Genomic DNA, 27,344 nt, shown 5'->3' with positions numbered 1-27,344 from the left:
TAGATATTGTTAATCCACTGAGGCAGTAAGGCATTATCATTTCATTGGTACAGAATAACTAAGCCTGCTGAGTCAAGCTAATTATTGTCAGGAAAAACACTGTTAGGGAGATGTTGGACACAAGTGGAACCTGTGGAACCTGTGGAACCTGCAGCTTCCAGAGAAGCAGCGTGGCTCAGTGGAAATAATAGTAATTATAATAGTAATAATAATAATAATAATAATAATAATAGCATTTATTAAGTGCTTACTATGTGCAAAGCACTGTTCTAAGTGTTGGGGAGGTTACAGGGTGATCAGGTTGTCCCACGTGGGGCTCACAGTCTTAGTCCCCATTTTACAGATGAGGTCACTGAGGCACAGAGAAGTTAAGTGACTTGCCCAAAGTCACACAGCTGACAATTGGCGGAGCCGGGGTTTGAACCCGTGAAATAGCACGAGCTTTGGAGTCAGAGGTCAAGGGTTCAAATCCCGGCTCCGCCACTTGTCAGCTGTGTGACTTTGGGCAAGTCACTTAACTTCTCTGTGCCTCAGTTACCTCATCTGTAAAATGGGGATTAAGACTGTGAGCCCCACGTGGGACAACCTGATCACCTTGTATCCTCCCCAGCGCTTTAGAACAGTGCTTTGCACATAGTAAGTGCTTAATTAATGCCATTATTATTATTATTATTATTACCTTGTTTTCAATCAAATGAAAGAGTTCAGCAGCAAGCTGTTATTGAAAATTCTGTCATAAGCCCATAGCCATTTGTTTATTACTTTCTTTAATGGTGTTTGTTAAGCGCTTACTATGTGCCAGGCACTGTACTAAGCACTGGGGTAGATACAAGTTACTCATGTTGGGCATAGTTTATGTCCTACATGGGGCTCACAGTCTTAATCCCACTGTTGGGTAGGGACTGTCTCTATATGTTGCCAAGTTGTACTTCCCAAGCGCTTAGTACGGTGCTCTGCACACAGTAAGTGCCCAATAAATACGATTGATTAATCCCCATTTTACAGATGAGGTAACTGCAGCAGAGTGAAGTGACTTGCCCAAGATCAGCAGACTCCTCTGTACCTCAGTTTCCTCATCTGTAAAATAGGGAATCAGTGCCAGTTCTCCCTCCTACTTAGATGTGAGCCCTGTATGGGACAGGATCTGTGTCCACCCCATTGCTTAGAACAGGGTTTGAAATGAAGTAGTAAGCGCTTAACAGATATAATAATATTAATACAAGAGAAAGCAGCTGCAGTTCCGTTTGCTATGCAATCCCCATCTCTCTCTAAGGTGAGGAAGGGAGACCTGGATCCAACAGGTGGTTCTTCAGTGTGAGGTTTCACTGGACGTGGAGGGTACAAATAGCCACATTCTTGAGGGTTTCCTCTCAGTTGAGACTGAGATGGGCCCCAACAGAAAGCTTGATATCCATTATATATTTGGATAGCTGGTTGTGCAACTGACCACAACTCATTTAGGCTCCCTAAATTCATTCGATGGCCACTGAAAGTATTTTGCTTCCAAACTATAAAATGTATCACTAGTGCCAGAAAAAAAACAGGATTTTTGTCTTTTAAAAAAAATATGCCAGAACTCAGGTGGTCATCTCCTTAAGTGTGTGAGGTGAAACTTAGTAGGTGTCGATATTTGACTAAGGGCAGGCATTTGGGTTAGGAAAGGGTGGAGGAGTTTTCTTAAGGAACTGCCTTCCTCCCAGCCAGATCCACTTAGCTGCACAGCTCCCGAATCAGGTTCCCCAACCAACATAAGCAAGGTTTACCGAGAGGTCAACAGTTCCAGAACTTTTTAAAGGAGTGTGTTGTATGTAGGTCAAGCTGTTTGCTTTCTAAATGGTTTTTGAGTAGTGTGGGAGCCTAACTTTTCTCCATCTAGATTGTTGTTGTGTCTACTTTTTGGCCTGGAAGGGACATGGCAGATTGATTTCTGCAGTTTTCCTTCCTTAATGGTTATTCAGACAAGATTGAGGTACAAGTTTATTGTACAGCACAGCAGTGGAATTTTAACGCAGGATGGATTCCTAAATATGGAGGAACGTTTGCTGCAGTTTGGTTGGTGGGAAGAGGATTACTTAGACCATTACTTAGAGAAGCAGTGTGGTTCAGTGGAAAGAGTACGGGCTTTGGAGTCAGAGGTCATGGGTTCAAATCCCAGCTCCGCCAATTGTCAGCTGTGTGACTTTGGGCAAGTCACTTCACTTCTCTGTGGCCTCAGTTCCCTCATCTGTAAAATGGGGATTAGGACTGTGAGCCCCACGTGGGACAACCTGATCACCTTGTATCCCCCCAGTGCTTAGAACAGTGCTTTGCACATAGTAAACGCTTAACAAATACCATCATCACCACGAGAGAGTTCACACTGGGGTTTATCTCTGCAATTACTATTTACCAAGTAGGATTAAAATTCAGTGTAGTTCAGACGAACTCCACTAGATGGTCGTGGTGTTCTACTAACAAGAGGCGAGCACTTAGACTATAATATCCTCCTTTTCCTTTGGCATTCTAAAAATACCCCAAATTGTGGAGCTTAAAGTATTTACTGCCATATTTATTAGAAAATTCAAACCATCTCTAAGACTAAGTAATGGCCATACTGCTTCAATCCCCTCCCCCCCCCAAAAAAAAAAACACCAATGATTTTGTCAGGATATTTATGCGACTAAAAGAGCTAAATTTTGAAAATTAACTCTGAAATTGGTTTTTTAAATGATTAACTTCAGAAGTTTGAAACCCGAAAAAGTGCCCTCATTGATATTGTCAAATTAAGCTATCAACGTTTTCCAGTTCTATATGATAACGGATTTCCCCGTACGATTCCTGCAGCAGTCCTCATTGTAGAATGAAAAGAGCTTCCTAGAAGAGAATGCTCCTCAGTTATTTTAAAATCTATCTTCTGCTCAATTACCCTCCAAATTTCTATCACATTTTTATCATATTCTCACTAGTACTTTCTATTGCTTTTTTTTTTTTCAGAATCTCTTTATAAAAGCTCATCAGTCTTTGAGGCTGCTGTTGCTCTTCGCTTAGTACTTTCTATTGTTTTTTCTTTTCAGAAGCTCTTTATAAAAGCTCATCAGTCTTTGAGGCTGCCGTTGCTCTTCGCCTCTCTCCAAAACACCAACTTTAAAATCAAAATGGTTCGTCAAACTGGAAAACTGTTAGGAGCAGCAATAGGACAACATTTTTGTTACAGATAAGGCTGCTTCCTTCTTTTAAGCAGGATTTCTGTTTAACCCTCTCATTTCTTCACAATGAGGTAAGAGTACCCTCTACTGTTTAGTGACAGTAGTCCATAGCTAGTCTTCATTTTGGCTCATGAACGAACAAAACTAATTGGAATTTGAAATTAATGGAGACTTTGGGTAAAGCTAATTTTTTAAAAGGAAACAGATTAACTAACAGTATTTTTGAGGGCTCACTCAATGCAGAAGACTCTACTAGGCGATTGGGAGAGTACAAGTGACTAGCAGACACAAACCCAGACCTCAAAGAGCATACACATATAGAAAGCACTTAATACATTCTAACATTTCGGGCATTTAGCATTCAATTCACCATGATGATTTTTACTTATGACAGGAAATTGAAAATGATGGGATTCTGCTCACATAATAAACTCTTCTCTTAGTCAAGGATGCTGAATGTTCTTGAAAACATGACTCATTCAATTCACCATGATGATTTTTACTTATGGCAGATAGGAAATTCAAAATGTTGGGATTCTACTCACATAATAAATTCTCCTCTTAGTCAAAGAAGCTGAATGTTCTTGAAAACACAACTCATGCAATCAGGTGTTCAGTTCCATAATGTCTGCTTTCTTCCTGCCTGAAACTCCCCCTTCTTTCTCATTCAGCAGGTCACTGCACATCCCATCTTCATAATCTCTCCAAAGTCACATTTACTCCAAAGGCCTCAGCAGTCTCTCATCTCCCCACTGTCTCTCCCCTCTTAATCCCACTTGAGCAGTTCTGCATCACTTGGGCACTCCTTTTTTAAAACAAAAAATGGTATTTGTTAAGGGTTTACTATATGCCAGGTACTGTACTAAGTACTGAGCTAGATACAAGCTAATCAGGTTGGACACAGTCCCTGTCCGTCATAGGGCTCACAGTCTTAATTCTCATTTTACAGACGAGGTAACTGAGGCCCAGAGAAGTTAAATGATTTGCCCTAGGTCGCCCAGCAGACAAGTGGCAGAGATGGGATTAAGACCCAAGTCCTCTAATTCCCAGGCCCGGGCTTCTCCTTGCACACTCCACCCTCTGGAGCACTTAGTTGGCTATCTTTAAACTCTCTCGTTTCCCCCTACCTGTAATTTCTTTTAGTATCTATCTCCCCACTAGATTGTAAAGGCAGGATCCATAAGGGCAGGATTGTGTCTACTAATCCTATTATACTCTCCCAAGCATGTCATGCAGCGCTTTGCACAGAGTAAGGGCTTAATAAATACTATTGATTGATTGACTAGAAAGTTAAACTTATTTTTAGCATCTCCTTCATTTTCATCCTGAGACATGCAGTTGTTTCCCTCCCAGAGTAAAGGAGAAAAAGTCAAGTGTGAAAGACAGGGATTTTGTGAAAAATTGCTTGAAAAAACTGAATGTTTGAAAAATCAGTGGGCTGGGATGCAGGATTTCCTAAAATATTTCAAAATTGGCTGAGAAAACATGGAAAATAAGGATAGAGTCCAAAAAGACTGGGAGGAAGCTAATATGCTCTTGTTTTTTTCCAAGATGAGAGAGAGCTTCCTGCAAAATCATAGGCCACTTTATCTTTGAAATCTAAAATAACACTGGAAATAATAATTTCGTAGAGATTCCTTAGTGATTGGAGAAGCAGTATGGCTTAGTGACCTTGGGCAAGTCACATGACTTCTCTGTGCCTCAGTTACCTCATCTGTAAAATGGGGATAAGAGTATGAGCTCCTTGTGGGGCAGGGACTGTGTCCAACCTAATTAACGTCAGTGCTTAGAACCATGCTTGTCACGTAATAAGTGCTTAACATGTACCAAAGTTATTATTATTATTATTTTTGGACAAAAAGGAGCTGCCCAGGCTGCCCACCTGAGGTATCCACCATGCCTGTGAAGGGGCCCGCTGGGTGATTCCAGAAGTTAATCAGGTTCTTCAGGAACTGACTTGACTTGACTCCCCACTCACTATAGCCAAGGAAAAGACAGCCAAAGAAGTGGGATGGGGGGAAAGTGGGGAGGAGGAAAGGATAGTTGGAGGTGAGGGGAATTGTGGAGTTGGGATATAAGGATTCCTGGGAGGGGGACAATCATCGGACTGAAGCCCCTAGGTCTTCAGTCCAGGACAGGCCAGTGCCTTAATTCAGTCCTGTCCCAAGATGCTGAGGAATCATCATTGTGGCTTCCTGTAAATCCATTTCTTTTGGTGAAAAAAAGGTGGGCCATCTATGTTACAGCTAAGGTCCCCAAAATTGTATCTTTTCTTCAGTATAGTCTTCACTCCATAAATGAGCTTTAGGAATATGTGTAGGAATCATGAGCTCCCCAAGCATCTTACCTAGTGACCCTCAGGTGGCCCTGCATATCCTGAGCTAGTTGTGACGGATAACAGTGTAAAGCCACACATAAATATGCTGGGAAGAAGTTGCATTAGGAAGATTGTTTAAGCGACAAGGTTATTTAGGGGAAATTGTTGTCGAGTAGCAAGAACCCCAAATCCTGTGCTTGACATAAGAGCAAAGCAAGGAAAGCAGAAGTGACAAATCAGTAGAATCCCCAGTGGATGGGGGTGGGCAAATATAAGACCAGAAAAGAAAAAGTCGCTATAAAAGTCCCTCAAATCAAAGAGTCTCTCACTTGGATTGGATTCTCTACCCATTTGGTACCCTTTGAAATTTTGGGTCTTTTTGAGCCACCAACGCTCAGATGACCATTCAAGGGAAAGGTACAGGTGCTTGGTCTGAGATAGACTGCAGAAAGCAGTGAGCTGCTAATCTATCAGCACAAGCCTTTGGGTGAGCCCTCTGTTGGGTAGGGACCGTCTCTATATGTTGCCAACTTGTACTTCCCAAGCGCTTAGTACAGTGCTCTGCACACAGTAAGCGCTCAATAAATACAATTGAATGAATGAATGAATGAATGAGATGAAGTGGCTTGGGACAAAAGGGAAGATGGAACCTACAACTTCTTTTAGTAAGTCACGTGAATGTTTAACAAACTCCTCTTCTTCATTCAAACCCACTATAGATAAGATCACTGTGCTAGGCTTGTGGGAAGACTATGATACAAGGAAAAGGCACAATACCTGCCCTTGAGGAATTTCCAGTGGTGAAACAAAGTAATTTCTCTTCTTCTAATTTCAAGGAAAATGGAGAACAGACTTTACATATACCTGGCAGAGGGTCTGAAATCTCTTAGTCTTGTCTTTTTCTAAGATACATTTTGCTAACCTTTCCATCATTTTTGTTATTTTCCTATCAATCAATCAATCAATCAGATTTATTGAGTGCTTACTATGGGCACTGCACTGTACTAGTCGCTTCAGAGTATAAGAGTTGATATGAGATAAGCGATACAAGAGATATAAAAGTTGGTAGACACGTTGCTTGTCCACAGTGAGCTTACAGTCTAATGAGCACTTACTGTGTGCAGAGCACTGTGCTAAGGGCTTGGGAGAGTACAGTGTAGTAGAGTCAGTAGACAGATCCCTGCCTTCAAGAAACATACAGTCTTGCGGAAGAGATTACAGTCTATTTTATCTCTTACTAACTTTTCCACATTGATGTTAAAGTGTGGTGTGAGAATTCAAGTTGGGAATGTCATGTCTTAATAGCTTGGTACATATTTGTTTGGCATTGAATAGGACATGTAATTCCATCAAGTATGGTTGCCCATTTCATATATACATTTGACTAGTGGACTTGTAGCCACTCGGCTAGCTAATTTGGGGTTTTGAATGGTTGCTCTATTTATTGCTCCAAATTAACTCTACATAGATTGGGCCTTTCCCCTTGAAATGTCCCTCAGGTAGATTAATTTAAATCCTTGTTTCAGAAATGAATGTTGTGTAATTTGGGGACATTTTCATTTTCCAGGATTCTTTTATTACCAGAAATATACTTACATATGATGTTCTTATACATATGAGAGTCAAAATGCACTTAGTATTAATTACCCTTTTGACATCGTTTCCTTGAAGGCCAGTCAAATTAATATTTCTCTGTATTAGAGTTGTGGTTTCTACCCTTCCTTGAATTCATTTATACAAAAACCAAAAACTGGACTTTGGGATAATTGCATAATTATTTCTTCAATATAGTCCATTATCCCAGGCAATGAGGGCCTGACATGAGTTCTGGATAGTATAACAACTACAAGGTACTAGGAAAATTGGTTTTACACAGGAATTATTTTCCTTTGGGGTTAGTATTGTTTTCAATGGAAAGTTTAATTATAATTCATTTGGACCTCTTAATCCTCTTTCCTTGACAGAACTCAGATTCATATAACAAATAATTTTTTACAAAAGATTAAATACTGTAGTGAATATGGGTAATAAAGATTTCTATTATGGCCAATTCATATGAAGCAAGTTGAATAAGTTAAACAGATACTTAAGGAGTCAAATACAGGCTATAATTAGCAGCTTTACCCAGTGTAACGTATATCTCTTTCCTGCTTGTAGCATTTAGAAAAAGAAATGTCTGTTTAATTATAGAAATATATCATGAAAACAGAGCAACACTCTTTCATGCAACTCGCTGCTCTCTAACAATGTTTCAGTAACCTGTTTGTGGTAGTGAACTGATAAAGGCACAGAGGACTCTTTGGAATGAAGTGACAGAAAAAGAAAGGTCTGGAATGGCTGACAGATTTACTGAAAGATGAGTGAGTACAAGAAAAATGAGGTAGCCGAGACTTTTAAATTAGAGGTGTGAATGAAGATAGGTGGGGCATCGAAAGAAATAATAATAATAATAATGGTATTTGTTAAGCACTTACTATATGCAAAGCACTGTTCTAAGCGCTGGGGAGGTTACAAGGTGGTCAGGTTGTCCCATGGGGGGCTCACAGTTTTAATCCCCATTTTACAGATGAGGTAACTGAGGCACAGAGAAGTTAAGTGACTTGCCCAAAGTCACACAGCTGACAGTTGGTGGAGCCGGAATTTGAATCCATGACCTCTGACTCCAAAGCCCCCGTGCTCTTTCCACTCTTTCCACTGAGCCACGCTGCTTCCATCAATACTACTGTCTGAGACACGATTTCTAACCGAGATAGTACACATCAAACAAGAATGCCAAGAAAGCCTATCTGTTGATTTCTGGATTCACAGTCAGACATCACTCCGTTTTAGTATGTTCTGGGATCAAAGATAAATGATAGATGGACCTTGATAACCTCAACCATGAAAATCAGTGCAACTCAGACACTCGAAGTATCCAGAGTACAACGAGGCTATAAAGAGAAGGTTTAAATGGAAATTCTTGATTAGACAGGACTTCCTGAAGAAAAAGTGATTTTTTAGAAGGTCTTTCTCCTGCAAAGAAGGCCAAATCACTAGCCATAGAGTCTTTCCCCCCAATTGGGAGTGGGTGTCTGCCCAGGCCTTGAAGAACGCTGCCCTTGGCCATCTTCCTGGGGGAAAAGGTTGGAAGGAAGAGTTTAGCTGCTCAGACATGCTCTAGACTTCTCCTCCATTTGCAAGCAAAGGAGAAAGCTCCAGAGGAGAGTGAGAGGTTAACATAACCTCTTTTTGTTAGGATTCCTGTTGGGCCTGTCTACCTCCCTGTATTTCTTACGTAGTTTTTGAGTCAAAAAACCATAACCATTAATGGCATATTACCCAGCAGGCATTCCCCTCTGTGCAGAGCTGAGACTAGAGCCCAGGTATCCTGATTTAGAGTAAAGAGGAAACCTTAGTCCTGGGCGGGAGTCTGAGGGTAGGGGAGAGGGGAGCTGGGAGAAAGACAGACGCAGAACAGAGCCAAAGAATGGATGGAAAAAGACGGATGGGTGTTTAACTGTTTTTCTTCCTCTGACTCTCTCTCTCTCACCCCTTCCCTCCCTCATTCCCGATGCGTTAGGTCTGCCTCTCTCTCTCATTCCTTATTCCTTACCACAAAGTCTTTGTTATAACCAAAGGGGAAGGATGGTTTGTAAAACTGCATTGCAGCCTGTTGAGCTTGTCAGGACCAAGCAGTGAATCGAGTTATAATCGAGTTCTTGTCTAAAGAGAGCTTGTTATAACCAGGTCCTCATGCAATTACATAAATCTTAATCATTCCGCCCCTACGTTCTGTGCTCTCGCCCGTACATATTTGATTTTTTTTTTTTGAGTTGGGTTTCATGTTTACTAAAAATAAGCTAGAATTTGAGAAATGGCCCAATGTGTACAGTTCATTGCCTACAATTGTCACTGACTCACTTGACCCTTAAATAACAGCCTTTTGTCATTGATGAATGTAACTACATCAATTTTCACTTCTCTTTCAAGCCTCGTGCAGGCACTGGTTGTGAAACAGGAGTGTAGACATATCTCATCCAAATGGTGTCTCTTTGACACAGGGAATGGAGGAGGCATCCATTATGCTTAGCTCTCCATGCATAGATCTATCTCCGGTCTTTCATGCCTGAAATTAATCGTCTTTATCACATGTAATAAGGACAGTTAAAAAAAACCCACACCTAATTCTCCGAAGAATTACTAAAGCTAGGATGTTATATTTCATCCCTATAAGGGAATGCAAGTCTCCCTCTGAAAGGTCAAGCCTCCATCTCAAGATGTTGAGCAGAAATATACTTTTCATTCAATCGTATTTATTGAGCACCTACTGTGTGCAGAGCACTGTACTAAGTGCTTAATACTTAATAATTAATACTTAAAAATCACTCCAGTGGTTAAGTTTAGGATAGCAGTAAAAATGTAGGAATTTTTTCTGGGCCTCCAGTACTTTCCTGTGAAGTTTCAATTTACTGTAAAATTTTGCCTTAGTTTATTTGTTTTGAGAAAGTTGACCAAGTGTTGGTGTGCTCCCCCTCTAAGTGGAAGCTCATTGTGGTCAGGGAACTTACCTACTAACTCTGTTCTGTTGCATTCCCCCAAGTGCTTAGTACAGTGCTCTGTGCACATAAGCACTTAATAAATATGATTGATTGATTGCCCTGTGGAGATTTGTTAAATGCTTACTATGGACCAGGCACTGTACTAACTGCTGGGGTAGGTGCAAAATAACTATGTTGGTCACAGTCCTTGTCCTTCACAGGGCTCACAGTCTTAATCCCATTGTGCAGATGAAGTAACTGAGGCAGAGTGACCAGTCCAAGGTCACATAGCAGACAAGTGGCAGAGGTGGAATTAGAACCCAGGTCCTCTGACACGTAGGCCCATGCTCTTTCCACTAGCCCATGCTGCTTTTGAAAGCATTCGAGAAGCAGTGTGGTCTAGGAGAAAGAGCACAGGCGTGGGAGTCAGAGGACCTGGATTCTAATCCTGGCTTCACCACTTGTCTGCTATGTGATTACAGCTGTGAACCCTGTGTGGGACAAGATCTGTGTCCAACATAGTTATCTTACACCTACCCCAGCAGTTAGTTCAGTGTGTGGCACATAGTAAGTGTTTAACAAATGCCATTTTTTTTTTTAAAAGCGTTAATGCATCTCCAGAAGTGTCTCACTTCCAGATACTGGAAGATTGGACTCAACAGTTTCAAAATTAAACACTTCTTGCTATCATATTTCCTAAGGACTCTCTTTAATAACTACACCAAAATATAGGTATGGCACATATAAGGGTTAAAACTTTAACATGGTAAGTCCATGTTACCTAAACCTTCTTTGCCATAATAATTCCAATCATTTGTACAAAAAAGAGACCGTGAGAAGTGTGAAGTTTCTATCCCTAGTCTTATAAAACCACAACTTGTTTTATTTTAATTTAACTCAGGCTATTGCTGTGCAGGAAATGATGCTGCTTTTATTTAGATGCTGACTTATTTTCCCCTCTCATCCATCTCTCCTCCGTTTACCCATAGTAGTAATCTTGATTATCCTAGGGATTCCTTGGGATTCAAGGGCCAGGTCTTCTCCATAATTGATTAAAAAATCCTCATTTTGCCTACTTAAGTTTGATTTAGATGTGAATGTTCCATGAGTATTTGTTGTTTCGAGAAGCACAGTGGGCAAGAGTACATTAGCTACCTTGGAAACTTTGATGAAAAGGTGGACGGTTGTACTGAGGTATGTTGCTCTCTCAGCACCTCTGGAAAGGTGCCAGGACATGTGGTAGAGCTGGGTTTAATATCCTTCAGTAGGTGTGATGATGCTATTAACCTGGTGAAAAGCTTCAGAAGTTGCTTTAAGCATTGAAGAATGTGTGCCCTTTTCCTTTCTCATTTCCCTCGACACAACTATTTCCACTGGTAGTGGTCCAGTAACTGGGGTACTCAGGGCTGGACTTCTTTGGGTGGAGGGGAGGGGAAACCATCCATGGCTTTTTCAATTTAACCTTCATTCATTTGAATCCATGACATCAGTTGGGAAGGTAGTTACATAGAGCAGTGGTGCTGTTAGCTACAGCTGTTACCCAGTGGGTCACCTACCGCACATGGGAAAAGAAACACATTTCTGAGCATTTCACAGGCCTTCATTAAAAAACACCGGCAGACTCTAATTTTGGAAACCGTAATTGATGGGACACCTGCACTGATCCGCAGAAAAGATACTCATTTCATAGGCTTAAGTAAATAGTTTAAAATAACAAATGATGAAAGTAACTTTAAAATAACTTTGTCTTAATTCTGAGACAATATTCTACACCCTGCATAGACTGATGGATTTCCCCCCCGACACACACACCTAAAGCCTGACCTGCCACATGTAATCAAATGCTTATTTCTATTTTTAGTCCTGAGGGCAATTATGACTTCATTTTAGAGATGGCACAGTAATAGATCATTGTACCGAGTAACATATCAAACTTGGTATCGTTCACAAGTTCCACTCTTACTAAAGGACTTATTCCAATGTCAATTTACTCTCACCAGAGAAAAACATTTTGACCAGACAGAGGATTTTAAGTCATTCCAAAGCAAGCCATGACAACTGCAAACCTGTCTTCATTCAGAGAAGCAACATGGCTTAGTGGAAAGAGCCCGGGTTTAGGAGTCAGAGGTCGTGGGTTCTAATTCCGGCTCTGCTACTTGTCAGCTGTATAACTTTGGGCAAGTCACTTCACTTCTCTGTGCCTCACTTACCTCATCTGTCAAATAGGAATGAAGCCTGTGAGCCCTACATGGGACACCCTGATTACCTTGCATCTACTCCAGCGCTTAGAACAGTGCTTTGCACATAGTAAGCGCTTAACAAATGCCACCATTATTATTATTCAGAGTAATGACCCTTACCCACAATAAATAGTTGCTTGCTAGAGTTTGCCTGTTTTTAAAAATTATCAAAAGGAGCTATTAAACTTTTCTCCTTAGTGAGCATTAAATAATTAATACGCTGGAAATTAAATTCAGCAAAAATTCCTTATGTTCTATCAAGGCTTGTTCATCTGCCTTTCTTTTTTTCAGGCAGAAAGACTGCCATGCCTAACTTCGAACCCCTCACTCTAGGCATTCCTGGGAGTGCTGTCATTTGATGGATCATAGCAGAATGAGATCCCTAAGCTCCATAATAATAATAATAATAATAATTTAGGTATTTGTTAAGCACTTACTATGTGCCAAGCACTGTTCTAAGCGCTGGGGAGATACAAGCTAATCAGGTTGTCCCATGTGGGGCTCACAGTATTAATCCCCATTTTCCAGATGATGTAACTGAGGCACAGAGAAGTTAAGTGACTTGCCCAAAGTCACACAGCTGATAAGTGGTGGAGCCGAGATTAGAACCCATGACCTCTGACTCCCAAGCCCATGCTCCTTCCACTGAGCCACACTGCACTTCTACCATGTTATCTTTAAAGAATAGAGGATACCAAAACCCTTGATTTTAATTTAGGGTAAGACTGTGTATTCCTAACCTGTCTAGACCCCAGCATTGGCTAATCCCAATCGCCATATCTTAATTTTACTCACTTTAAGATTCAAGTGTTGGGAAGCAGTATGGCCTAGTGACTAGAGCACGGGCCTGGGAGTAAAAAGGACCTGTGTTCCAGTCCCGCCTCCATCACTTGTCTGCTTTGTGACTTTGGGCAAGTCGCTTCACTTCTCTGTGCCTCATTTACCTCATCTGTAAAATGGAGACTAAGACGGTCCAACCTGATTAGCTTGTATCTACCCCAGTGCTTAGAACAATTTCTGGCTCATAGTAAGTGCTTAACAAATACTATAAAAAAACTATAGAGTACACATGTTTTAAGTTGACTTTTCCAAAATGGCTTGGAGAAAACTTTCTTTTCATTTCTGTTTATTCACATTTTTGTCCTTTTGCGGGGTACCTATGCCCATCTCTATGCCAGAGGCTGTGCCAGATGGCACATTCTTATAATTCTAAAATTAAATGAAGTGTATCATCAATTCACTCAAAGGTATTCATTCCATATTACTAGAAGAAAAATTGTTTTATCATAGTTACGAGTCCTAATAATTAAAGGCAGTGAAGCCAATCGGCATGAAGCAAGTATTCAATAGCTCTCCTTTGACGGTCACATTAATTAGCCCCCTCCCTCCAAAATCTCTTCAGAGTTCCCTAAAATCAAATCAGTTATTCTTCTGAGGGCTTATTCTTTCCACATCACAGATCGTAGAATCAAAGGTCTGGAAGGTGAGGCCATCTGCCATTTGAATTATATTCTGCAGCAGTTAGCACTGTTTTGCCTTTGCTTCTTTGTTTCACAATCCCCCCAGAGCTTTTGCCCAAATTCACAGTCAAGCTGACATTCCTGCGATACCTATCTAAGTCTATGTGGAAGTGTTCTTTTTCTTCATTGTGATTCATAACTGTAGGAGCTCGAACCTGGGAGTCAGAGGACCTGGCTTCTCATCCCGGCGCCACCACGGTGGTGTGACCTTGGGCAAGTCACTTAGCTTCTCTGTGCCTCAGTTACCTCATCTGTAAAATGGGGATTAAGATTGTGAGCCCCACAAAGGGCATAGACTGTATTCAACCTATCTTGTATCTACTTCAGTGTTCCGTATGGTGCTTGGCACGTGGTAAGTGCTTAACAAATACCAAAAAGAAAAAAAAATGGAGGAGCATATGTGCTGAGGACGGTTTGTAAGTCAGTTGTGGGCAGGGATTGTCCCTCTTTATTGCCATATTGTACTTTCCAAGCACTTAGTACAGTGCACTGCACACAGTAAGCACTCAATAAATATGATTGAATGAATGAATGGGCAGGTGTAGCATCATCGCATGGTCTCTTGTATGTCTGGGCAGAGCTGGATGGCCCAGTACTAGTGATTATCTGATTGCAAAACCAACTCCTGAGAGCAGCTATTCTGAAGCAGAAAGTTCTCAAAATTGGTCCTGTTTCTCTGAACTGTTCTTCATCCGCGAGGCTAGGTTTGCTTTGTGCAGTGATACTGATACTCTATCTGACCCGTTCATATGTTACAAGGGCTGTTTTTCATTTGAACAATAGCTGTTCTCATTGTCACATATAGATGAGATTCAAGATTAAGAAATCTCTGAAACGGAAAGGTGGCATAGTAAAGATTTTAATCATTTTGCCTGAAAGCTGCAGATGCTGTCAAAAAGAAGGTTTAATTTATAAACCTTAATATTTAACACATGACTGGAATGAAGGTATTTCAGAATTGCAGGGAGGTGGATGATTTATAATGAAAATGCAGTTCATACTGTGGCCCTTTATTTTAGAGCATAAGCCTCTAAGAAATGTCATTACTTGGTTAGACCAAAGGTCTGTCATCCCTAATCTCTCCCTGATAGTGACAACAGTATTCATTCATTTCATTCAGTCGTATTTATTGAGCGCTTACTGTGTGCAGAGCACTGTACTAAGCGCTTGGAAAGTACAATTCAAAAGAAGCAGCGTGGTCTAGTGGAAAGAGCACAGAACTGGAAGTCAGAGGACCTGGGTTCTGATCCTGGCTCTGCCGTATGTCTACTCTGTGACGTTGGGCAAGTCACTGAACTTCTCTGTACCTCAGGTACCTCATCTGTTAAATGGAGATTAAACCCTACTCCTTCCTACTTAAACTGAGACCCATGTGAGACAGGGACTGTGTCCACACTTGATTATCTTGTATCTAACCGAGAGCTAAGCACAGTGCGTGGTACAGAGTAAGTGCTTAACAAGAACCATTAAAAAAAAAACAGTGATAGTTGACCTCTGTGGAATGTTTCCTAATGGTTACAGTGAAACTACCTAATACTCTTACCTCTTCCTTCTGTGTCCAAACTTCTCCCTCTTGTATTCCATGATATATTTTTCATCATTAAATTTATCCAAACCTCTTGGCCCGAAGATCATTTTCATTTTATACAATGTTTTATGGTAGCCAAGGGAAGGTGCTTTCCAGTTTCTATGAGAAGTGTTTCCTTTGTTTGTTTTAAACTTAGCATCTTCAAGCTTCAAAGGATTCATCCTTGCCCTGTTTTCATGGGATTTGATGAACAGTGATTTCATGCTTGCCCTATTCATGCCTTTCATGTTTTTGCGTATTTCATTCTTGTCTCTCCCAGCCTATGTTTCCAAATTGGTCCTTCTGTCTCATTACAAAAGCTGTTCTATCCCCTGATAGGTTGTCCCTCTCCAGCTCTAAAATACACATGCTAAAACTGCACACAATATTCTAAGGGTGGGTATAGTAGTCAGAGTCTAATTTTGCACTGGTTCTTCACACTAATTCACATTTACACTATAGAGCATTTGTGTTTTTCTTTTGCTCTCTTGTTTTTGGAAGTCTGGGATTTAGCCCATCCCTTAATATGTAAAATTGAATTTACATAGATTCTCGTTTTTCTCAGACCCCATTCCCAGTGCACATCTGTATGTGTCCAGAATTCACCAGGCCTGATTCAGGAGGCTAGATGACATGAAAGGCTGCATTCTCAGCTTTGCTACATTTACCCCTAGTCAACTAAAGTCACCTTTAGGGCTTTTCCATGTGAAAGGCCACCTGTTTTCTTATGGCATCGGTTCAGTGTATTCCATTCACATAGTATTAATTTCTACTCCCAAGTTCTCCTTTGAATACAATGTATAATTCCCTGAATGATAGTAAATGTGATATCTAATTGCTCACTGTATGCCAAGCACTGACCTAATTGCTGGGGAAGATACCACACTGTCCGGTCAGACACAGTCCCTGTCCCACAGTGTGAGAGGGAGGGAGCACACCTATTTAATCCACATTTTGCAGATGAAGAAACTGAGGCCCAGAAAAGTTAAGTGACTTTCCCGGGTTTCGCAACAGACAAGTGGTGGTCCTCTGATTCCTAAGCCCACGTTCTGTCCACTAGGCCACACTGAACGAGTGTTCCTTAATTCACATTCTCTCTCTCAGAATCACTGCGCCTTCTTCTTTATAAACTTCAAGGTTAGTGTTTTGCATAATTTAGGAGAAAGGCCATTACAATGCCTGCTCAACAATTATTATGGTACTTGTTAAGCGCTTACTATGTGACAGGCACTGTTCTAAGCACTGGGAGAGATACAAGTTAGGTTGGACCCAGTCTCTGTCCCACATAGGTCTCACACTCTTAATCCCTATTTTACAGATGAGGTAACTGAGGCATAGAGAAGTGACTTGCCCAAAGTCACACAGCTGACATTTGGCGGAGCCGGGATAAGAACCCATGACGTTCTGATTTCCAGGCCCATGTTTCATCCTTTAAGCCACGCTGCTTCTCAAACTACAGTTAGAATCACCCCATCGTTATCCCTGAGTAGTCCATCGGGATGGGATTATTAAGCAGCACCCCAGGCCTAACTCCAGACCCCTGCAGGGTCCCAGCAGAGGAGGCTTTAGAGACCTCTGAGGCCTTCTCTTCCTCCCGTCTGATGCCAGGGAAGAGAAACCCATCCTCTTGCAGGGGCGGAGAGCCGGAGAAACTTTTGGTTTCTCACCAATTGGAATGGTGCATGAGTTGTGGGAGGTTCTCTAGGGGAGACCCTGCCTAGAGAGAGCCATTCTCTCAGCAGTTACAGGCTGTTACATTCTTAACTTTCTCCACTTTTCAGTTGTTAAATCTAGTCCATTATTTGGAGCTGTTCGGGTTTTTGTTTGGCTTTTTTTTTCCCCTGGGTATGCTTCCTTCCCCATTTGATTAGACCTCCTTGGGAACCAAGCTTCACAATTAAATTGAGAATCACATATGTATTCTGCCCAGAACTTTGTACAGTGCTTTTGCACACTGACAGTCTTTAATAGATTTTAATGCTTGGCTGACTGAAGCAGTTTCTATAGCTCCCGCTCTACTCCAAGCCTGTTAAGGAGGCATGCAGTGACACGTCACCTGTTTTACCTTCTCTGCCTCCAAATAAGTCAAACTTCAGATAATTGGTTATCAAGGGACCAGGGATTTTCAAGCACCTGGTACAATTTTTGCATCCCATCCCTTTATTCCCACAAGACTTTAGCCAGGGTCCTTTTATATTGACTCCTGAAAAATGTGATTAACCACATCCTAAATTGCAATGTGGCTTCAGACCACAAAAACAGCAGAGCCAATATTCGCTTTTCAGCACAAAAGTCCAGGGAGAAACATCCAAGACCTCTATATTACATTTATAGATTTTACAAAAGAATTTGGCACCTTCAGTAGACCTGGATTTGACTCTAAGCAGATTTGGCTGCCCTGAGAAGTGAAACAAGATCCCAAGCTTGCACTGTGAAATTACAGCTGGCTGACCCTTTCCCATTTCCAAGGATAAAACTAAGTTGTGTCAGAAGTTCTGCCTTGTTTAATCTATGTTATATGAGAAGGAAACTGGAAGCAGGTAGTAGAAAAAACATGTATGATTCACCAGGAAGTCCATCAAGTTCAACAGGACACATTTGCTCAGTGAATATCTTTAAGATAGTTATCCAGCTGCTGCACCTTGATAACTGAGCTGTGGAGTTACTAATATAAGAAAACAAGACTACTAATACAAGACAAGCAGCATGTCCTAGTGGATAGAGCACAGGTCTGGGAATCAGAAGACACTGGGTTTTAATAACAGCTCCGTCACTTGTCTGCTGTGTAACCTTGGGCAAGTCACTTTAATTCTCTGAGCCCCAGTTATCTAAACTATAAAATGGGGATTAAGACTATGAGCCCCATGTGGAACATGGACTGTCTTCAAACTGATTAGCTTGTATCTATGCCAGTGCTTAGTAAAGTGTGTGGCACAGAGTAAGCACTTAAATACCATTTAAAAAAGAAGACCCACATATAAATAATAATTGTGGTATTTAAGTGCTTACTATGTATAATGTAACTGAAAGTGTTAGGACCCAGAGAGAATTTAAATATGTCTCAGAATTAGTGGGAAAATCCGAAGCCTGGCAGATTTGACACATGCCCGTGAAGTGTGAGACTGCTTCACTGGCAGTATTATTATGGAATCTTTAACTGAAACAGAACATCCAAGAACTAGGTTCCTATGAGACTTTGAGAGCATTCTATAATTTTCATGATTTGTTGATTGACAGAGGGGAAGAGAACAGAACATTTAGCTAGTGCAACTTGGAAATAAAGGAATGATCAGAAGAAAACAAAGACCAGAGTCAAAACATAATAAGAAAAACTGAGAAAAATTATGTTTAATGAAAAAGATAGTATTGGGAACTAAAGAAGTGAGGATGGGACATGAAAACAGAAGAACCTTTAAAGAAATATTGCAGTCTTGGAAGGAAAACGAAGTTTGTGCGAAACCAAGGGAAATGATTGAATATAGCAATAAAAGTATCGCACAGCACAATAAATAGTACGATGGAAAAATTCAGAGGCTAGAAAGGAACTTGAAGAGGGAGGATATAAAAGATTACATGGTCTGCATACAGATTTCAAATTGCTATACATGCCTGTGAATGACTCATTTCTCCCATTTCTCCTCCTCCTCCTCAGAGATTTATCCTTTGTAACTGCAGAGACCCAGCTGTGAAGTTACTAGTACATGTACTGAAAATGGGTGAATTTTTATAGAAGAGGAGAGAATCTCATCTCTAGGAAGTGGAATGATAGGTGCAACATTTCTTGTCTCTCACATAATAGAGCTTAATGAATTTCGAAATTAATGGAATTTTTTGTGGTATTCAGGTGTTTACTATGTGCCAGGCACTGCAGATAGATAATGAGATAATCAGATTGGACACATTCCCTGTCCTACATAGGGCTCACAGATGAAGTCAGAGGGAGGAGGATTCAATCCCCATTTTACAGGTGAGGAAACCCAAGCATCAAGAAGTGAAGTGACTTGCTCAAGGTCACACAGCCAGTACGTGGTGGAGCTGACATTAGAGTGCAGGTCCTCTGAGTCCCAGGCCTGGGCTCTTTCCACTAAACCATGCTGCTTCTAGGTTGGACTCTGATGAATTCTGCCAGCATTGAGCAAAATATAAACAGGTCCTGAATACTCCTAAACTTTTTTCACACTATGCTGCATAATGTTTGCCCACTATGAAAGAGGTAGAGGTGGGAGGTAAGGTCAGCTTGGGAGAGAGTACAATAGAATTAACCAGAAGACATTCATTCAATCATATTTATTGAGCACTTACTGTGTGCAGAGCACTGTACTAAGTGCTTGGAAAGTACAACTCAGCAACAGATAAGACAGTCCCTGCCCACAACAGGCTCACAGTCTAGAAGCGGGGAGAACGTGATCCCTGTAAGAACCTTACAATCCTCTAGTGGAGGAGGCAGACACTAAAATCATGGAAGGAAGAAGGAAAAGCGAAGATGCTCCTGAGTTACCATTTAAATAATAGTGTGTGAAAGAATTCTGCTCTGAGTTCCGTTCCTAGATTGGGCCAAAGTGACCAGCTCAGGAAAGCAGTTTCTTTGGAGAAAGCACAGTGCACTACCTAGTCTGCCATCAGCCTGTTTCTTCCTCTGCCTTGAAAGGCTTTTCAGTGCTTTATTAAGCAGATCATGACTTAGATAGTCTACGTGGAAGCTTCATTTCAACTCTTGTCAGGCTCTTGATGCATCCAACGTGAAGCTCACCATTGAGCTCAATAGTTAATTAGATTTTTGCATCTAAAGTGATTAGCTGTTTATTTCTTTAGCGTCTTCTAATGAAGAAATTAGAAAGAACCTGTTAGGTTAGTTACATAAAGGAGGGATTCAAGACTTAAGCTCTTCTTTGCTTGGAGCCTTTGAGGATATTGATTTCTTATATAAAAGAAATAGTACCCTGTTTTCTGTTTTTGCCTATCATTGGTTTTTCACCATGTAGAAAGTAGGGGTTTCTAGCCCTATCATCAAAGTCCTTAATGAGATGTGACCTGCTGAAGTAATTTCATATGTACAAATCATTCTTGCTGTTGTAAATGCTGAACACGTCATGGAAGATAATTGCCATCAAGAATTTTCCCTTCCCAGCTTCAATCCAAGGAGAAGATCGAGAGGGCCTCGAAATTGGTTAAAATGTGGGTTGTTTCGGGCTACAGCTCTCAATAGAAATCCACCCCACCTGGCTACAACTGGGCACACCCATGTTTTATTTCCACTAGAAAATAAAAACCAGGACTCCCTTTTTCCCATTGCTGAGTAAATTGAATGTGTCTGCCAGGCACTTGATTAGGAGGAGGGAGGGTTTTGAAGGCAGAAGCTCTGATATATCTTCTTGTGTTTCTTTCCTCTTTACTTTCTGGCCCAGTGGCTACTGGCATCTGACACCCACCTTGGGCCTGAACCTCTAGCCACCTGCTGAGATTCTGTGATACCAGATTAGGTCCAATACTGAGATCCGGTCAGAGCAAATGTATCAAACACTGGAGAGCGCCACTGTTGCAAAGTGCCTTTCATGTGACTTTCATGTCAAAAGGAGATGCTCTCAGAAGAGATTCATTCAGTCATATTTGTTGAGCACTTACTGTGTGCAGAGCACTGTACTAAGTGCTTGGGAGTTTACAATACAACAATAAACAGACACATTCCCTGCTTGCACAACTGAGCTCTTTGTAAAGCCCAATAAGCCCACCGATGTAGTGTTGGCAGTCATAAATTTCAAACTCTGGGTTTGGCCACAGTAAAAATTCCATATTGATATATGTTTTTTAATTACATGTAAACTCTTGTACCCTAATCAGTCAATCATATTGAGCACTTGCTTTGTGCAGAGCACTGTACCAAACTCTTGGGAGAGTATAGTGTAACAGAAGGAGAGGCATTAATATAAAGAAATTATGGATATATACATAAGTGCTTTGGGGCTGAGGGTGCAGTGAATAAAGGATGCAGATCCATCCACTTTCTGTTGCATCCTGTGGCAGCTCAATTGTTACCAAGGGATAATTTGACACATAATCAAAAGAGAATTTACAACAGAAAATCTCATGCATCAGTTAATAATTGTGGCTTTTATTAAGTGCTTACTGTGGGCCAAGCCCTGTATTAAGCGCTGGAAAATATACAACATAATAAAGTGGGACACAGTCTAAGGGGGAGAGATCTTAGATAATTTATCCCATTTTTACACATGAGGAAATAGGCACAGAGGAAGTGAAATGACTTGCCCAGGGTCACACAGCAGGCAAGTGGCAGGGCCAGTATTAGAAGCCAGGTCGTCTGAGTCCCAAACCCATGCTCCTTCCTCTAAGCCAAGCTGTTTCTCTTTAAAAGACACCTAGTTTAAAACTTCACTATTCACAGTGATTTGTCAAAATGTCTTTCATAGAGTTTACTAGTGTCATTAGGCTTGCAAATTTTTGCAGAATGTATCTGGTTATAATTGCTAAATTATAATCATAACCTAATCAAAAACTTCCATAATCTCCCAGCTACCTTTCCTATCTGATATATTTTTAATTTATAAACAACCTCAGTAATACATCAAACATGGTAATAAATTAATGATCATCTACATGAAGTCGTAGAATATTCTGCAGTGCTATTTTAAGAAATTAATAACAGAGCAGACATCATTTAGATTAAATTAAGCCCAATGGCAAAGGCTCGTTGAGCTCTTCTGGAAGGGAAAAACTGGACATGATTTAGGTACTTATGATTTGCTTATAGACAAGTGTGTTGATGAAAAATAGGGAATAAGAAAAACAATAAACCTTAAAGGGTTATACATGATGAACTATGAGGGTGTTTTTCTTTTTTTCCGGTTATGGTGACTTTATCCTAATTTTGTCTAGTATGTTGTCCTTAAATTCGAAGACAATGCATCCTAAGGTGAAGCCATATTCATGAGTTCTAGTGTCATTGAGAGAGATTGTCTTGAACAACTGCACCCAAGAAGCCGGTGGAAGGCTTCTTGGAGGAAATGTGATTGTTGGAGGGCTCTGAAGGTGGGAAGAGTGGTGGTCTTTCTGGTGTGAAGGGGAAGGAATTCCTGTCCAGAAGGCAAGTGGGTAAGAGATTTGTGGCAGGATAGATTAAATCGAGCTGAAGAGTTGAGGAACAAAGTGTGTTCTAAATTGTTAAATGAGCTCACTGTGGGCAGTGAGTGTTTCTGCCAACTCTTTTATATTGTACTCCCCCAAGCACATAGTACAGTGCTCTGCTCACATGCTCAATAAATGTGATTGATTGATCTTAAAGACTGAGAGAGTTAATGCACTTCCCAGAGTAGTTTACATATTGATCGAGTTGGACTCATTGGCAAGGGTTTAGTTCTACACACTTCTATGATTTAATGAATAAGAACTGATTTTGTTCTAATCGATAATTTGAAAGTGTTTGTTAGATATTTTTGGACATTATGAATTTCAGGTGTTGAAAGTGTAAGACCCAACACTTAGTATTTTGATCATTTCTTTCTATTTAGGGTTTTTGACTGATGGAAGCTATTTAGCAGTTTTCTTGAGTCTGGCTTTAACTAAGCATGTTATCTGTTAAGATAAGTCATTCTCCCACTGTGAAAATTACACGGACCCACTTATAAAATTGATTATTATGAAGGAGGTTGATGATATGTTGTCTTGTCTTATGCCGTCAAGTCATTTCCAACGCTTAGCGACTCCATGGACACATCTCCCCCATAAAGACCCACATCCATTTGCAGTCATTCTGGTAGTTTATCCATAGAGTAACTGTTACAAAAGAACACCTAATTCTTGGGAGATAGCCTCCAACTTTTTGAATGGTTACTATATGGTAGATGAAAACATTTTATACTGGCATAATGAGTACTTTGTATTTCTTATAGTGCTTTTCATTTGAAACTTCTCAATACCCTTTTAGTATGGGCATTCTACTTTAAATCTCTTTTCCAGAGTTTCGGCCTCTTTCTTCTCTTGGCGCTTACATTCTACCTTCCCTTAAAACTGTAAAGGGGATACAAAGGAAACCCAAAAACAAAGCACTGCAAAAATAGAGCTTTACACTTCTTCAAACTGTATCTTATTGGTCCACTTGTGCATACAGATTGAGAGTCCAAGTATTAATTAGATTTGGGAAAATATGTAACAGATAAACAGTAACTGAAACAGCTTTAAACCAATGTCTAGCAAACATTGTGTTTAGTTTACCGAAGAGAAATTTAATGTATATGTGTCCATTCAGCTGTCCAACTCTGAAATAAAGCTGCAGTGGAAACTCATTGTTGTTTCTGAATGAAAGTAGGCTATTCAGGTGTAAATGGGCAGCTTGAATGAGAGAGTCAAGGGAAAAGTCCACGTTATTGGTCATTAAGATAAGAACCTTGGACATTAAAATGCTGGCTATCTTTCCTTTGTTCACAGTCTGAGTCCTCACACCTGTTTTTATTTGCAAAGTTGTCAGCTGCAAAATCAATCAATCAATCAATCAATCGTATTTATTGAGCGCTTACTATGTGCAGAGCACTGTATTAAGCGCTTGGGAAGTACAAATTGGCATCACATAGAGACAGTCCCTACCCAACAGTGGGGCCTTGCAGAGAATTACAGTTACATTCAGCCTGACTGAGCAGAATACTTGATGCATGTATTGGAGCCGGGTCTGAATGCTAGGAACCAGGGGCAGAGCAGAATTTCATAGTGTCACCCATCAAAGTCGGTCAGGCAATGGGATCGATAAATCAGCGGTATTTATTGAATATTTACTGTGTGCATAGTACTGTGCACTTGGGAGAGTACAATACAGCGAAGTTGGTAGACACATTCCCTGTCCACGAGGAGCTTATAGTCTAGAGAGGAAGATGAAGGGCAACTAGAAAAATGAAAGTGAAAAGAATCTTATGATCATATTTTTGTTCATACAAAATCTTTTAAAATCACAATACCATTCCCTGTTAGGAGGGATGGAGGAGGCTGAAATGTGGGTTTAGGTGGGACTAATTGCACCACCTGAAGTGGGGTGGTGTCAAAGAACTGTGCCTATAGGATTTCATAGTCTCGGGAATCTTTACAGTTTTCTGTAGGGCGTGGAAAGTTTCTCCTCTCCCTTCCCCTTTCCTGAAATTGCTATTTTTCAGATTGAGATTAAATACCCTGTGTGTATGCATTTTCTTTAAATGCTCATGAGCAAGCACCCTAAACGTTGAGTGTGGGAGGAACTGAACACTGCTTCTCTAAGGGAGTCTGCCCGGAAGATTCCAACCAGAGGCAGTTAAGGACCAGCTGTGTCTCATTGAGGTCTAATTTCGGTTCCAAGGAGGACGGCAGCAAAGAATGGGGAGGGAGAGACGTTTCTCTGCTCTCTGGCCAAGCAGCTGGAAAGACCCCCAAACTGCCAAGGGATAAGACAAGAGATTTCTTTCTGGCAGAAGAGTCAACTCAAGCTCCTTTTCTGACCTCCAGCTAATAAGAGGGGGCTATGGCTTTATTTGCCAATCAAGGAAACAATTATTAGGCTCGGGATTGAGTAAGGAAAGGGAGGAGCAGAAGATGGTGGTTTCCCTCCCCACCTAAAAATCCAGGGAGAGAATTTTAGAGGCAGAATTTCTGGATCTGAAGATCAAGGAGTCCACCAAAGAAGGTGAGGTGAGGAAAATCTAAAACTGACTGCTCTGACGGTTGTATGTGGCCTGTTAAAACTGCAAGTGAGTAAAGTTTTGGGTTTAATTTTTTTAACTTTGGGACAATACCCACTTGTCTGAATATGATCCTGTCTGATAAATATTATTTAATGGAGCAAAAGGAGAATGTAGTTGCAAGAAAGCCTTATACACATTTTCATAGACTGTAAAGTGAGGCTTTAAGATAATTCTTTCTTTCCATTCAATGTAAACGCTAAGAAAGTGTGTCCTCTCCCTGACCTCAATTAAAAAACAATACTTCTGGTAAGACTCTTCTCCATGAAGGTGGCTCATACCTTTAAGTTAGTTCTTTCCCCTTAGTATAAATGCTAAGAAAATTGTTCTGTCTCCTGACTTCTATAAAAAAGAAAATATTTCGGGTAAGGCTCTTCTCCTTGAAAGTGGTGTCCCTTTTAATCCAACAGTTTTCCTTGGGCAACCTGGTAACCCAAGGTCCATAGCAGATTTCAGAACATTTTTTCTCCCATAGTATTTGAGTTAGCTCTTTTATTTGGATTACTGTAGGCACTATCCTGAGCCTGAACTGTTTCTCTTTCAACTTTGTGTTTCTTAAAGCTGACTTGTCTCTGTGCTTCTCAGTAGCTATTCATGTTTTTCCTACTTCAACTGGAATTTCCAGCCCTTTTTCCTTATGGATTAAAGTCTATTTCATTGCCATTTTTTATAAGATTCTATAGGTTCAGTTTTAAAATAGCTTGTTAAGGACCTGTGACTCATTAATTTATCCTAACCTTTCTGACATTGACATTTTTTGCCTGCACAATTTCTAGTGGGGATACATTGCTGTATCAAGAAGTATTATTTTGTGTATGTAGAGAAGCAGCGTGGCTCAGTGGAAAGAGCACGCGATTTGGAGTCAGAGGTCATAGGTTCAATTCCCGGTCTGCCGCTTGTCAGCTGTGTGACTTTGGGTAAGTCACTTCTCTGGGACTCAGTTACCTCATCTGTAAAATGGGGGTTAAGGCTGTGAGCCCCCCATGGGACAACCTGATCACCTTGTAACCTCCCCAGCTCTTAAAACAGTGCTTGGCACCTAGTAAGCACTTAATAAATGCCATTATTATTATTATTATTACAATATTCTGAACTGACCAAAATGTTTCTATCTAGGAGTTGTCATGTAGGATCCCATATTGACTACTACTGAGCTTCTTTTTTTAAAAAAAATGGTAATAAGTGCTTACTATGTGCCCGGCACTGTACTAAGTGCTGGCATAGATACAAGCTAATCAGGTTGCACACAGTCCATGTCCCACATGGGGCTTCACAGTCTTAATCAACATTTTACAGATGAAGTAACTGAGGCAAAGTGAAGTGATGTGCTCAAGGTCACACAGCAGATAAGTGGCATAGTGGGGATTAGAACCCAGGTCCTTCTGACTCCCAGATTCATGCTGTACCCACTAGACCACACTGCCCCTCAACCCTGCTATCTAAACTTGGCCTGTCTGAGCTGCCTCTCTGCTCACCTCCCTCAGAGAGATATAGGAGGTCAGCATTCTGTTTCCCAGGTGTTGCTTGTAGCTGTTCAGGGTTCCTGTCCAGTTTCAGGATCTTCATAATGTCATCCCGGCTCATAATGTTCTTATATGACCAAAAACCATCCGCATTCACACAAAGACCAAGTGAGATTAACTGATGTGAAAGTGCTCTGGAAAACAAGTGGCAATGATTACTTCTCTTATCCAAACATCGGTGCATATCCTGCTTTCATTCACAGCCTTTTTCCTCAGCTGAATTTTAAAATTCAACCCATGTAAAAATAATTCTTCCAGGAATGTTTCTCTTTAAACTTTAAACTGAAAATATTATGAATAAATATGGTGATTTAAAAAAAAAAACAAATTTTGATTTCAGATAGGGCAAGACTAGAATAATGGAAGAATATAAACTAGACACAGCAATGGGAGAGAAAATGGGAAACAGTGAATTAAGGGGGGGAAAAATAGAAGAACATTAGAAGCATTAAGCACTAAAGTGTTTGCATGCAATACAGGGATGGTTATGCTGTGTGCTGGAATTAACTTTTATAAGATACTTTCTAATAAGGGACTATGATTTAACTTTCAGTGGAAAAAGTCCAATCTACATAAAGTGAGGGATATTGGTGAAAATTATGTTTGCTTCTAACCAACAAAATTCTGAAGCTAGTGTTACATATAGATAAGAGAATAAACTGCACAAGCAGAATCAATATTTATTAGCAAACCACACTGTGGGGTGGAAGAAAGTTACTGTGGCTGTTAACATGAAAGGTAGAAACAATTTCAACTGAATAAGCA

At 40.6% G+C, this 27,344-nt stretch overlaps 1 protein-coding gene across 7 annotated transcripts in view; it reads left to right on the top strand.

The window, feature by feature from the left end:
- Positions 1–27,344, top strand: part of ANKS1B (ankyrin repeat and sterile alpha motif domain containing 1B) — a 624,779-nt gene that overhangs the window by 456,777 nt on the left and 140,658 nt on the right. Inside the window, exon 1 of one of the 7 annotated variants that reach the window (XM_038756224.1) lies at positions 3,242–3,256. The exons of 5 other annotated variants lie outside the window; for them this stretch is intronic. The gene's annotated coding sequence lies outside the window, so the exon portion shown is untranslated. Of the gene's footprint in view, positions 1–3,241; positions 3,257–24,910; positions 25,002–27,344 lie in introns of those variants that run through there. One more of the 7 variants, XM_038756221.1, reaches the window with a different exon arrangement.

The sequence above is a fragment of the Tachyglossus aculeatus genome, chromosome 14 (assembly GCF_015852505.1).
Source record: "Tachyglossus aculeatus isolate mTacAcu1 chromosome 14, mTacAcu1.pri, whole genome shotgun sequence".
NCBI lineage: Eukaryota > Metazoa > Chordata > Mammalia > Monotremata > Tachyglossidae > Tachyglossus > Tachyglossus aculeatus.
Note: the sequence above shows the minus strand (reverse complement) of the source record. Positions and strands in the feature narration are given on the sequence as shown.